Consider the following 14041-nt stretch of genomic DNA (forward strand, 5'->3'; position numbering starts at 1 on the left):
CTACCCGGAGCAGCAAGGAAAGGAGGCCCTCTGGCAGGTTCCCATTAGCCTGGAATCCCCTTTTTGGGCTGTTGGCTTTTCATCTTTTCCCTCCCCAAACCATCCATACCCTCCAGATCTTGTCTGAAGACCCCCTTTCCCTCCAGAGACCTGGGAGGAAGCTGGGGTAGCAGAGCTGCTTGCTCCAGGGACAAGGAAGTGAGGAAGGAGGGAATGGCTGGGACAGGACAGCTCCTCCCTTTCTTCGCTCTCCCCCCCACCTCTTCCCAGAGCCTTGACACTCCTTGGAGAATTCAGTCTTGTTTGGGCATCAGGAGCAAAGCTGGAAGAGAAGGGCGGTTGGTTGGGCGGGCGTGTCCCAGGCAGTGCCGAGGGCCATCCTGACCCCACCTCCTCACCATGGCCCATCCTTAGAGCCTGCGGCCGCTGCAAGTGTAATTAGTTCATAAATCACTCCGAGCGATAAATAGAATGATAGATGCAGGTTTCCCTTGATCACTTTTTTATTAAGGTGAAATAAATCAGCACCACGTTGTTGCTATAAACCTTTCAAACTGGTCAGATCCTGGCTGGTAGAAGCTGATTAACACGGCCACACGGAGGGACCATTTGTAGCTGATCATAGAGATCAATCAATCCCTGTCATTTTCCCTCCTTGGAGGAGGTGGCAGAACAGGTGCTGGTCCATCATCTGCTGCTCCCCTGGCGTCTCGCTTCATGGGCGGTGGGGCCGTGGGGGAGAGTGTGTGTGCCGTGGTGCCAGACAGCCCAGACTGGAATCCCGGCTGTGCCATCAGCCAGCTGTGTGAGACTGGGGATTTGTCCTCCTGTCCTGTCTCCAAGCCTTAGTGTCCTCCTCCCTAACAGGAGGTGGGCAGTGTTAGTTACAGTCAGTGTGGTTAGTATAGATAGCTGTTCTGAGCATCCCATAGAGCAGTGCGTACCAAACTTCTTCATCCGAGGACCCCTTTACCTGTCTAAAAATGATCGAATACCTCAAAGAAGTTTTGTTTATGTGGGCTATCTCTATCAATATTTACTGTATTAGAAATCAAAATGGAAACTTAAAAATATTTATTAATTCATTTATAATAACAATAATCAACCTATTACGTGTCAGCATAAATCACGTTTTTAACAGAAAATATCTATATTTTCCAAAACAAGGGAAAATACGTGAGAAGAGTGGCATTGTTTTACATTAAGTTCTTTTTACATAAATTTACATCACATTTTTTGAAATGATTAAGGTTAATAAGAGACTGCTAGATTCTCATATCTGCTTCTGCATTTGATTCTGGTGATAACTTGTTTTGGTTCAAATGTATAAAGAAAATCTGCCCTCACTGAAATACGCAGTTGGAAGAGGAAGGAATTAACAGTCGTTTCAGGGGATTGTGGCTGCCTCAAGTAGCCTCTAGAAAAACCCACTTGTGAGAGAAGGAGAGTAAAAAGGCAAATAACATCTTAGGATTATTGTGAAAATATTTTGACCTTGTTGACCCCTTGAAAGGATCCCAGGGGCCCCTAGGGGTGCCCCCAGGCCACACTTTGAGAACTTCTGGATTGAAGGCTGCGTGGAGAAGAGGTTGGATGCAAGGGCGGTAGTCCTGTCCCTGGCCTATTTCATGGCAGGTCTTGGAGTGTCTGCCTTCTTCTCCTCCTGAAACCTGTGCATCCTCTAAGGAGGTGGTGCTGGATGTCTTCTATGTGCCCCTGGGTCCACTGTCCACTTTTCCTACCCTGCTCTGGCACTGAGCAGGTGAGCCGTGAGGACTGCATCGTGACCTTCCTTGCCCTCTGTCTTCTGGATGGGCCCAACCAGTGGGAGTTCTGGCTGGAGATTGGAGGGGGAGGAGAGTGAGATCTGGGGCATTGATTTTTCCACCTCCCTCCCTACCAGATTGGTGACAGGAACCACAGCTGCTGCCAGTAGCCCCTTCCCCCTCTCTGTCCCAGTAACCGTTCCCCTGCAGGCCTCCCCACTGCTGTCATCCTTGAGGTTCAGCACCATCCTGGTCAGTTTTCCTGCATCCCGCTCAACTTAAAAAAAATTAAACTCCCCTCAATTGCTGTATGCTTCCTGTGGGATTCCAACTGATGTGCAGGTCTTTTTTTTTTTCTTTCTTTCATTTTTTGGGGAGGAAAATTCCCTTTGCTGGATAAAGCTGGAGAAAATACATAGAATGAGGAATGAGAATAATTCCCACCCCATCCAATTGCATGAGTCTGCTAGTTTACAAGGCACCTTCCCAGGCTTCATTTCCTGATCTCCTTGGGAGGACCTCTGAGAAGCTGGGGTGAGAATCCTATACCCTCAGGCTCAGAGAGGACAGACTTGCCAAGACCCCACAGTGGGGGAAATGGTCTTGTCTTACGGTTGCTCCAGGACACCCCTGCGACCTATATTATGTCCAGGAGTAGCGTGGGTCTGGTGGAGGAGTCATGCTTCCTCCTTGGCTCTCCAGCCCTGACTCTATCTGTCTGGGAGCGCCCCTGTCTGAGCCCCTGGCCTCATCTTCTGCAGCCCTAGCAGATGTTCATACGAGCCTCCCCACCTCCTCCCAGCCAGGTGCTCCTTAGCTGATGCTGTTCCTTTAGCTCTGCCCCTTTGCATGTCCTAGAGGAGCCCGAAGCTCCCTGCTCTTGACCAAGCCCCCTCTCTCTTCATGATGTTATGCCTTTGCCCGTGTTCTTTCTTCTGTCTGGTGAGTTCCTGGGACAAACGTGCTCATATCTTCTCTTCCAGAAAGCCTCCTCTAACTGGCCCCTCTTTCGTCCCTGAAGAACTAAGTCCTCCCTCCTAGGCATTCACATCACTCTGCACACATGTTGGATATGTCAGCAGCACACCGTGTTACAGGTTCCTCTCTTGTTTCTCACGAGGCACCCCCTCCCCAAGTGTGTGTATCAATTAGCTACTGCCATGTAACAAACCATTCCAAAACTTAGTGGCCTACAACAACAACTATTGATCTAACTCATAATTCTCTGGGTCACCTGATGGTTGGTTCTGCAGATCTCGGCTGGGCTTGGTTGAACAGCTCTGCTCCTCTCGGCTGGGGCCCCCTCCTGTGTCAGCTGATTGCTGGCTGGTCTAGAACGGCTTTGGCTGGGATGACTCATTTTGGTCTTTGTGCTCTCTCATTCTCCAGCAGGCTAGGTCAAGCTTGTGTTCATGGTGGCTGAGCAGGGTTCCAAGGGAAGAAACAGCAGCATGCAAAAGCTGCTTGAGACCTGGGCTCAGAACCGGCACAACGTCACTTCTAGCACGTTTTGATGGGCAAAGCAAGTCACAAGGCCAGCCCAGGTTCAAGATGTGCAGAAATGGACTTCATCTCTCAATGGGAGGAGCCACGAAGTCATACGGCAAGGAATGTGGTTACAGGGAAGGGAAAATTGAGACCATATTTGCAATAGATCTGCCATGACTTTGGTTAGCCATACGATATTTGTTCTCAGCGCTGTAAAACAGTCCCTATGTGATGTGGAGAAGCAATGTCACTGTATGAAACTCACACCATGTATTATTATTATTTTAAAATTTATTTATTTTTTAATTAAAAAATTAATTATTTAATTTATTTTTGGCTGAGTTGGGTCTTCATTGCTGTGCGCGGGTTCTAGTTGCGGTGAGTGGGGGCTACTCCTTGTTGTGGTGCGTGGGCTTCTTATTGCGGTGGTTTCTCTTGTTGCAGAGCATGGGCTCTAGGCGCATGGGCTTCAGCAGTTGTGGCATGCAGGCTCAGCAGTTGTGGCACACGGGCTTAGTTGCTCCATGGCATGTGGGATCTTCTCAGACCAGGCATCGAACCCATGTCCCCTGCATTGGCAGGTGGATTCTTAACCACTGCGCCACCGGGGAAGTCCAGAAGGGAATTTCTGTAGCACCTTTGAGTTGCAGAATTGTGATGCTCTCTTCATCCTGATTCTTCCGTTGGGAGACCTTTCCATGCCCTGGGGACCCTCGCACAGCCCACAACCTCTGCTTCGCTGAAACACTGAACCCCAGGAATCTCCTTTTCCATTTATGTCTCTGGCAGCTGCTTTCTCTGCAACGGCCCCGCCCCGAGGACATTTCAACAATGCCAATTCCCGCCCACTTTCCAGCCACCCCTGAGTGAGTGACCCTGCTAGGAGTGCAGTTTTCTCTCCCTCTTGCCCTCACTTTGATTTGATCAGGCCAAATCTGAAATGATGTGTGAAAGTAATGATATTTTGTAATTAAATCTCTGGTGACGGCCGCCACAATTTGTGCTACATGCATTGTTCATAAGGAAAAAAATGCATCAATTCATTTTCTGACCGGCTACTCCAGGGACTGGCAATTAGGAGAAGCTCATCTCTCGTTGCCTCGCATATTAAAGAGCTACTGAAATGCGAAGAGAATTTGGGAGGTGTTTTTTTTTTCAACCTTCTAATAATGTTAGCTTAATTAGGGAGGCTCAGTGTTAAAGGGAAAGTTTGGATGACTTGAGCTTATAGTGGTAGAGGGAAAATAAAGAGCAAATAAAGGGAAATGAAGATGCCGGGCAGAGACTGGGAGGGCTAGAGGATTAGGCATATTCCCTCCTGAAAGTTTTGACTTTGCTGGATCAGGGCTGGAGATGGCTAAGGATGGGAGGGCCCAGGGCAGGCTGGGTCTACGGATCTAACGCTACTCCCTTGGCATTCTGGCTGGACGTTTTCATTTTGCACCCTTATTCTTGCCATCATGCCTCGGCGTGTACCTTTTCAACCCCCGTCCTTCCCATCCCCCCCACCAACCCGCCACAGCTCTTCCTCTAATCTGGTTACTGCTGTTGGCATCTGCCGAGGACCAAGGTACTGAAAGGATCTTCCATCCTTTTTTAAAAATGTAGACTTTATTTTTAGAGGAGATTTAGATTCACAGAAAAATTGAATGGAAGGGCTTCCCTGGTGGCGCAGTGGTTGGGAGTCCACCTGCCGATGCAGGGGACAGGGGTTCGTGCCCCGGTCCGGGAAGATCCCACATGCCGCGGAGCGGCTGGACCCGTGAGCCGTGGCTGCTGAGCCTGCATGTCCGGAGCCTGTGCTCCGCGGCGGGAGAGGCCACGATAATTAGAGGCCCGCGTACCGCAAAAAAAAAAAAAAAAAAAAATTGAATGGAAAGTACACAATTCCCACTGAAAGGAGTCTTTCTCACTATCAACGTCCTGCACGGTGTGGTACATTTGCTGTAACTGGTGAACCTACAAGGACACATCATCATTACCCAAAGTCTATAGTTTACATTATGGTGTTGTACATGTTATAGGTTTGAACTAATGTATAATGACCTGTGTCTACCATTATGGTACCCTAGAGAATAGCTTCACTGCCCTAAAAATTCCCTGTGCTCTGGTTAGGCCTCCCTCCTTCTTCCCCTGACCGCTGATCTTTTTACTGTCTCCATACTTTTTGCCTTTTCTAGCATGTCATATGGTTGGAATCATACAGGATGTAGCCTTTTCAGATGGACTTCTTTACTCAGTAATATGCATTTAAGGGCATATGACTTTAATGCCTTTAAATTAAGGCATTAAAGGCATCTTTTAAGGGCATCTGTTTTTCAGGATCACCCCTCGGAGCCCAGGAAAGTCATTCTTCTAAATACCGCCCACCCCACCACATGTCCGAGCCTTTGGTTCTCTCTGTGCAGTGCCCAGGGATTGCTTGAAGGTGTGGGCAGAGAGGAGGATGTGAGAGAAACAGAGATCACAGAGGATGGACTGGGGAGAGGGGGCAACTAGGGTCCAAAGATCTAAGAGGATAAAAGGCCAACATAACTGCTGAAGTAGATTCAGTCAACATTATTTGTGCTTCTAGGGTCTGCCAGACAAGGTGCTGGTCTAGGGGGTTTCACATAGAATTTTAATTTGGCCCTTGGGATGACGCTGCTGCCCAGGGTGAGATGGTTAGTGCAGCCCATTTTACAGGAGAAGAAACTGAGGGTGAAGTAAATCAGAAGGAGATAAACAAAGACTGTATCATATCGCTTATATGTGGAATTTAGAAAAATGGTACAGTTGAACTTATTTGCAAAGCAGAAATAAAGACACAGATGTAGAGAACAAACTTAGGGTTACCAAGAGGGGAAAGGGGAGGAGGTTGAACTGGGAGATTGGGATTGACATATATACACTACTGTATATAAAATAGGTATCTAATGAGGACCTGCTGTATAGCACAGGGAACTCTACTCAGTGCTCTGTGGTGACCTAAATGGGAAGGAAATCTAAAAAAAAGGGGATATATGTATACGTATAACTGATTCACTTTGCTGTACACCTGAAACTAATGCAATATTGTAAAGAAACTCTACTCCAATAAAAATAAAAAAAAATTATTTATGTAAAAAAATTTCAGGGAATGCCCACTGGGTGAAATGTGCCAGATAACTGGGAGTTAGACCAGTGGTTCTCAGCCCTGAATGCACTGGAGAGTCACCTGGGCAGCTTTTAAAAAGTACTGATGTCCAGGCTGCCCTCAGACCAATGAAGTCAATGTGTCTGGCAATACCAGAATGTTGTAGAAGGTCCCTCACACTTGCAAAAATCCTGGGGTCACCCTGTTTCATCAGAAGATAAGGTCGTGCTTGCCTTCTCCTGGTTCCAAAGTTCTCTGTCATCCTTAGAGATCCTGGGTTGTCTTTTAAGGGGTTTAACCATTAGCAGAGCAGATGGGTGCTTTGCCGTTGATCTTCGAAAATTGGAATCTATTTGCAGTTCTGAAAGGAGGGCTGGGGATCTTTGCATATGTATAAAGAAGGTGTTTTCTAAGAATCATAATGGCGTAAATAAGGTTTAGGTGCATATTTAAACCTACTTTGCAAGCTTTCCCAAGGTCTTTAGAAATGCTTGTCAGCATATAAACAACTCATTTATTACAAGTTATTCTTCTATTTCATTAAAGCATGCCCCCTAATCTCTGATCACAGGCAACCCTGAGCTTAGTTTGAATAACTATAAGAACTTGAAAAAAATGTGGGTTTTGTGTATATTCAGTAATACAGGTTTGGCTCTAAAGCCAGCATGATCTCCCCAGTCTGAATTCAAGTTGGAACATAAACGCTTTTGGCCAGATTATCTTCACTATTAAATCGTTCAGATTTAGTTTTCTTCCCAGGTTTTAATGGAGTCAGAAGCTATAGTTAAGGCTCACTGGACATTTCATCTTCTTACTTCTTGCTGCCCTCCGTTTGGAAACTAATATTTACTTAGCATCTAGTAAGTGCCGGGCTCCGGATTAGCCCTTTTCATCCTGGCTGCAACCTTGAAAGGGAGTATTCGCACTGCTGCTTTGCATTGAAGCCAAACTCCTGCCAGTGGAAATGGGTGGGAAGTAAGTCAGACAAATATCATACGATATCGCTTATATGTGGAATCTAAAAAAAGGGTACAAATGAACTTATCTACAAAACCGAAGTAGAGCCACAGATGTAGAAATAAAGCTTATGGTTACCAGGGGGTAAGAGAAGGGAGGGATAAATTGGAAGATTGGGATTGACATATACACATTACTATATATAAAATAGATAACTAATAAGGACCTACTGTATAGCACAGGAAACACTACTCAGTACTCTGTAATGGCCTATATGGAAAAAGAATCTAAAAGAGAGTGGATATATGTATATGAATAACTGATTCACTTTGCTGTGCACCTGAAACTAACACGACATTGTAAATCAACTCTACTCCAATAAAAATTAAAAAAAATTATTTATGAAGAAAAAAGATTTCAGGGAATGCCCACTGGTTGAAACGTGCCAGAAAACTGGGGGTTAGACCAGTGGTTCTCAACCCTGAATGCACTGGAGAGTCACCTGGGCAGCTTTTAAAAAGTACTGATGTCCAGGCTGCCCTCAGACCAATGAAGTCAGTGCGTCTGGGAGTGGAGGCTGGGGCAGGCTTTCCAAAGCTCCCTAGGTGAAGACTCGGCTGAGAACCACAACATAAGCAAGTACAAGGCCTCTTTCCCAAAGCTGAGTCCTAACATCCAGTGTAGCGGGAGTGATATGGATACCAGAGCACGTGGACCCAGGTTTGAATGTTGACTCTGCTCCATATTAGCTGTGATTTTGGACAACGTACCTTGTCACTGGGAATCCCCTTTTTGAGCTGATGATGATAATATCATGATAATTAAAAAGACTTGATGTGCAGGGTTCTTCTGAGGATTTAATGGGACACCCAGACACACGAGATGCCCAGGGCTCCTCCTATGAAGGACCAACCATGGTACCAACCTCTTCCAGTCTTGCCCAAGGTGACCTGGTCCTCACCCTGCCTGGAAGCCTGTGGCTGACCCCAAGTCCCAGTCCTGGCCACCTCTCTGGAAGCTGCCCCTTTGGCCGGTGCCGGCGACGTGCTCGGCCGTGCCCATCTCCTCCTGAGGAGGATGGCATAGACATTTCAAACAGTTTAATTATTCTGTGGCTGTCTGGCTATTAGCTGTGACAAGAGAGCTCAGGGCTATTTTTCAGCATTATTTTTCCATTTGAAATGAATTCCTTTTGGTTACACTTTTTAAATGTTTCTTTTAATTAGACGCAATTACTTCAGAAGAATTGCTTTTATTCCTCAGCCTGAGATCCCGGTGATAAAGTCGCTCTCTGGCCCCCACCGAACGGCCGGGATGGCTCATTTAGCCGCTGCACTAAAGTATATTGAACTAGGAAATTATACAGCGAATCAACTATTAATTCCTTTTATGATCGCTCCCTCTAACATCTTGAACGAGATCTTCAGGGAGAAATTTAGTCACAATAGGGATCATTGTTCTCTACCTCCAGCCTCAGGCCCAGGGTAGGGGGCAGGGTGGGCGGTGCAGCTGGGGGCTGCCCTGGTGCTGGGTCTGACACAGGGAGCAGGATGGCACAGGAGCTCCTGGCTGTCCTGGGGTTTGGGGGCTGGGAATGGTGCGGCCAGAGCTCCTTGGCCAGGCTGGAGGGTAGACCCTTAGCTCCATGCAAGCGGAGGGGGCTGTGGCCTAGCTTCATGCAAGGGGAGGATGCAGGTTAATTGACTCAAGCTGAGGGTTGCAGATTTTGGTGATTTCTTTAGTGGTTCGCAGTACTGGGAGTCAGTAGGTGGCACTCTTCCCTCTGTGTTGGTAATTCTGTCTGGGTTGATGGGAAGCCCTGGGAGACCTTTTGCAGCCAGACTTGGAAGAAACCTTTCTTTAGCGGCTTTAGCCGCATCCACTCTTAGCAGATGGGGAAACTGAGGCACAGAGGGCTGCACAGGCAGACAAAGGCTGAACCAGATCTCCTGGGCCTCGGCCAGTCTGAACATGGCCCCTGGGATTTTCTTGGCTTGGAAAGCCACCCCTCCAGTCCTGGCTGGCTGACGGCTTCTCCTGGAGCGGGTATTGTAGGTGAAGTTTACAGTTCCACTCACCTAGGGCTGCTTTGCCACCATGCACCTGAGATGCTGCAGTCCCAGCACGCCGGAGGAGGAAGGGGTAGGCAGGACCGTGGGGTGTTCCTCAGCACTTGGGAACCGCAGGGCTGCAGGAGCTCAGGGGTGCAGTGGGGCAGAGGAGGGCCCAGATGCTGGCAGTGACCTCAGGAGTGTCATGGCTGCCTCTACAAACCCTGCTGGACAGCCGCTCTAAACTAGGCAGTGGGGTGGTGGATGGAGGGATGAGACCAAGAAAACATGGGTCCTGACCTCTTGGAGACATTCACTCAAAATCACAAGATGATGAATGTGTGAAATTTCTTTTAGAGGAGTTGGGCTTTGAAGATGCCTAGGAGTTTGCAGAGGAAAGACATTCTGGGCAGAGCAAAGGCGTGGAGATGTGAGAGCAAGAAGCTTGGGGGCATGGAGGGGAGCAGCAGGAGGTCTACATACGACTGCCTACCTAGGCCGTGTGTGCCAAGCCTGGGAGTTTGGACTTTGTCCCAAGGGCAATGGGGAGCCGTGGAATGGGGAGCCTTTCGGCAGAGAGGAGACATAGTCACATTTGTGATTTCGACAGACCGTGCTGGCTGCTCTGTGGAGGATTTGAGACAGTAGGCTGAGACACCTGCTGGGAGGCTCCCCCCACCCCCCCCCCCCGCCCCCGCCACCATCCAGGAGTGAGGCAAACATGGCCTGAATTAGGACAGGGTTGGGGGGGATCAAAAAGGCAGGTCCAGGTGAAGTTTTGAGCATGGCTGCCTTCTGACCTCCGTGGACCCTGGACACTTCTGCCGTTTTGGGTTGCTCCCAAAATAATAGATTTTGCGGCGGCGGGGGTGGAGGTGTCCTAAAAATTTCATTTGTTTCTGATGAGAGAAAAAATGAAACATTTTGATCTACTCGAAGTTAATTTTCTTCTGATTTTAAAAGAAATTAAAAATATGCTATGTACATACAACGGATACTATTCAGCCTTAAGACAGAAGGAAATTCTGCAATATGCCACAATGTGGATAAACCTCTGGGTCGTTTTGCTAAGCGAGATAAGCCAGTCATAGGAAGACAAATATTGAATTCTTCCACTTAGAAGAGGTAACTAAAATAGGCAAATTCATAGATTTGCCAGGGATTGCCAGGGGCTGCAGGCAAGGAGGAAATGAGGAGTTACTCATCAACAGGCATAAAGGTTCAGATGAGCACACCTTAAATTTATACAATGTTATATGTCAAATATAATTCAATAAAAAAATTTCAGGGCTTCCCTGGTGGCGCAGTGGTTGGGAGTCCGCCTGCCGATGCAGGGGACGCGGGTTCGTGCCCCGGTCCGGGAGGATTCCACATGCCGCAGAGCGGCTGGGCCCGTGAGCCATGGCTGCTGAGCCTGCGCGTCCGGAGCCTATGCTCCGCAACGGGAGAGGCCACAGCGGTGAGAGGCCCACGTACTGCAAAAAAAAAAAAAAAAAATTTCAGTTAAGTAAGATGAATAAGGTCTAGAGGTCTGTTGTACGACATTGTATTGAGAGTGGACAGTAATGTATTGTACACTTAAAAATACGTGGAGGGTAAATCAACTTACTGTGGGTGTTCTTACCACAGTAAAAGAAGATGAAAAGACATGAAAACATTGCTGGGCATCTGTAAAATATTGTTGGCCTCAGGTATGGTGCTTCTGAGCCTGATGGAGAGGTCGGTGCTGGTTTTGAGGGAGAACAGATAGGATTGGGAACTTGGGTCTCCTGCTCCATGGCTGAGGGAGGATGTGGGACCCTTCCCCTCCCCTTCCTCCTTCAGCCTCTCCCCACCACCTCGGTGCCCTGGAGGATGAAAGTGATGACAGTGATGAACACTTAGCTGAGTGCTTACTATGTCTGAGGCATTTTATGTGCTCTGTTTCATTTACTGCTCACTACAATTCTTTGAGGTTATGATGATTCTTTCTACTTGGTAGATGAGAAAAGCAATGCTCAGAGAAGGTAACGTGGCCTGGCACGGAGTTCCTGCCCCAGAATCATCTGAGCAAAATCTCTCTCAAGTTTATCTGGGAGAGCAGAGGGTGGTCAGCAGAAGTCATGGTCACTACTCGGGCCAGTTTCCTTCCTGCCCCAAGTACTCTGCTATGGACTGAATGCTCGTGTCCCCCCACGTTCATTTGTTGACGCCTAAATCCCCAGTGTGAAGGTATTTGCAGGTGGGGCCTCTGGGAGGGAATTAGGTCATGAGGGTGAAGCCCTCATGAATGCGATCAGTGCCCTTATAAGGGGATGAAGAGACCAGAGTTCTTTCTTTTCTCTCCACCATGTGAGGATATAACAAGAAGATGGATGGCCATCTGTAAACCAGGAAAATGGTCCTCACCGAGATCCTGACCATGCTGCCATCCTGATCTTGGACTTTCAGCCTCCATCACCGTGAAAAATAAATGTTTGTTGTTTCAGCTACCCAGTCTATGGTATTCTGTTATAGCAGCCTGAACTAAGACATACCCTTTTTGCTAGTCCTGGGCAGGACGTTCTGCCCCACAGGGAGCCACGAACCACCTCTCAGAGCCCTGGGATCAGGCCCATGGCTGGTTGAAGGGAAATGGCAACTCCTTTCCGTGTATGTTGAGATGAGCCGAGCATGTGTTATGATGCTGACCAACCGTTTCAGCATCATAGGACTTCCTTTGCTAAAATCAGGACAGTCCTGGGCAAACTGGGATCGTTGGTCACCCTAGGATGTCTGTGTGTGACTATAACACAGACCAGTCAAACATTTCTCCTGCTAAAGACATAAGCTAGTTATCACCTTGTCTTTGAATGACCTCCATCCTGTAGCACGTTTCCAGGGGAGCCAAACTGACTGGTTCGGCCACTTAGAATGGCTGGCTTGATTGGCTGGTGAAGACATCATTGGCTATGAGCAACAGGCTTCCAAATATATTGGAGAATTATTGTTGAACTTGAGGTTACACACTTTTAAGTTTGAGCTCCGTTGTTTTGGGCCATATGAACCTTAAGGTTTTTGTATATTTGAATTCCACTTTCCATCTAAATTTCGTTCCTCAGAGGAAACTCACGTGTCTGCTCTTTGAATTTCTTCAATTCAACTGAGTTCCACAATTTCCAAAAAATAAAAATGCATGATTTATGTTAGGGCGGTTATGAGATGATTTTAAGCAGTTCAAAACTGATCAGGTTTTAAAAAACATTAAAAAATTTTTATTATTATTATTATTTTTTGCGGTATGTGGGCCTCTCACTGTTGTGGCCTCTACCGCTGTGGAGCACAGGCCCCAGACGTGCAGGCTCAACAGTCTATGGCTCACGGGCCCAGCCGCTCCGCGGCACTTGGAATCTTCCCAGACCAGGGCACGAACCCGTGTCCCTCGCATCGGCAGGCGGACTCTCAACCACTGCGCCACAAGGGGAGCCCTAAAAAACATTTTTTAAAATGAATGTTAGATTTAAAAAGCAGGTGTCTGGGCAGGAAAAAGGGATGAAGTATTAAGAAAAACTTATGATTGAAGGAGAACAGTACAGTGGAGGTTTCAACCATGGCTACGTGAGTGCGATTGGTACCTTCAATACTACTGTTTGGAAAAGGTAGACTGGAGTGGGGCAGAGAGCAGTGTTTTCTCGGCTTTGCCACTTAACAGGGGGTAAATATCCTCAGCCTCTCCGAACCATAGTTTCCTCATCTACAAAAGAGATATCATGAGTGTTGGGTTGTCCTGAGGATTAAATAAGATCAGTAATGTAACCTGCAGTTCTTGGCACATAGTAAGGTCTGATGAGTAGAAGCTAATTATTTTTATTTTTATGAAAAAAAAAGGCAAATGATCAGAGTGAGTAGGAACCTGAGAAGCACTGCTCTCCATGACATGCCACATTTACACACAGAAAACAGAGTAGCTAATATAAACTCATCTCATCTAAACAAAGAATTATAAAAAGCACCGTTGGCTGATCACACTCTCAAAAACATCTGGGGCGGCTTCCCTGGTGGCGCAGTGGTTGAGAGTCCGCCTGCCGATGCAGGGGACATGGGTTCGTGCCCCGGTCCGGGAACATCCCACATGCCGCGGAGCGACCGGGCCCGTGAGCCGTGGCCGCTGAGCCTGCGCGTCCGGAGCCTGTGCTCCGCAACGGGAGAGGCCACAGCAGTGAGAGGCCCGCGTACCGCAAAAAAAAAAAAAAAAAAAAAAACCTCTGGGGAAAGCAACCCTGGGTGGCAGCATTTCAGATATGGTCTCAGTGCTGCCTGCACATCAGAATCACCTGGGGAATTAAAAAACACACTCATGTTCTACCCGTAGAGATTGTGCTTTAACATGCCTAGAGTGGGGCTTGGGCATCGTACCTAAAAGCTCCCCTGCTGATTCTAATGGGCTGAGAACCACTGCCCTATGTAATCATAGATCTGTTTAATGTCTGTCTGTCCCAAAGGGCTGGAAGCTTCCCGACAGCAAGGACTGTAAATATTTGTTGAATCAGAAATGGATGAATCAGAAATGAATCAGAAATGGATGAATAAAGGAGGATCTTGCAGGCAAGCTTTCTACAGGGCACGGGGAAGGAGGTGACTGCCTGGTCTGCCCTGGACCCCTGACTGATGGGAACTGGCCTTCCCGGTGGAGGAAATATCACTTA

This window comes from Phocoena sinus, chromosome 15 (genome assembly GCF_008692025.1).
Source record: "Phocoena sinus isolate mPhoSin1 chromosome 15, mPhoSin1.pri, whole genome shotgun sequence".
Lineage (NCBI taxonomy): Eukaryota > Metazoa > Chordata > Mammalia > Artiodactyla > Phocoenidae > Phocoena > Phocoena sinus.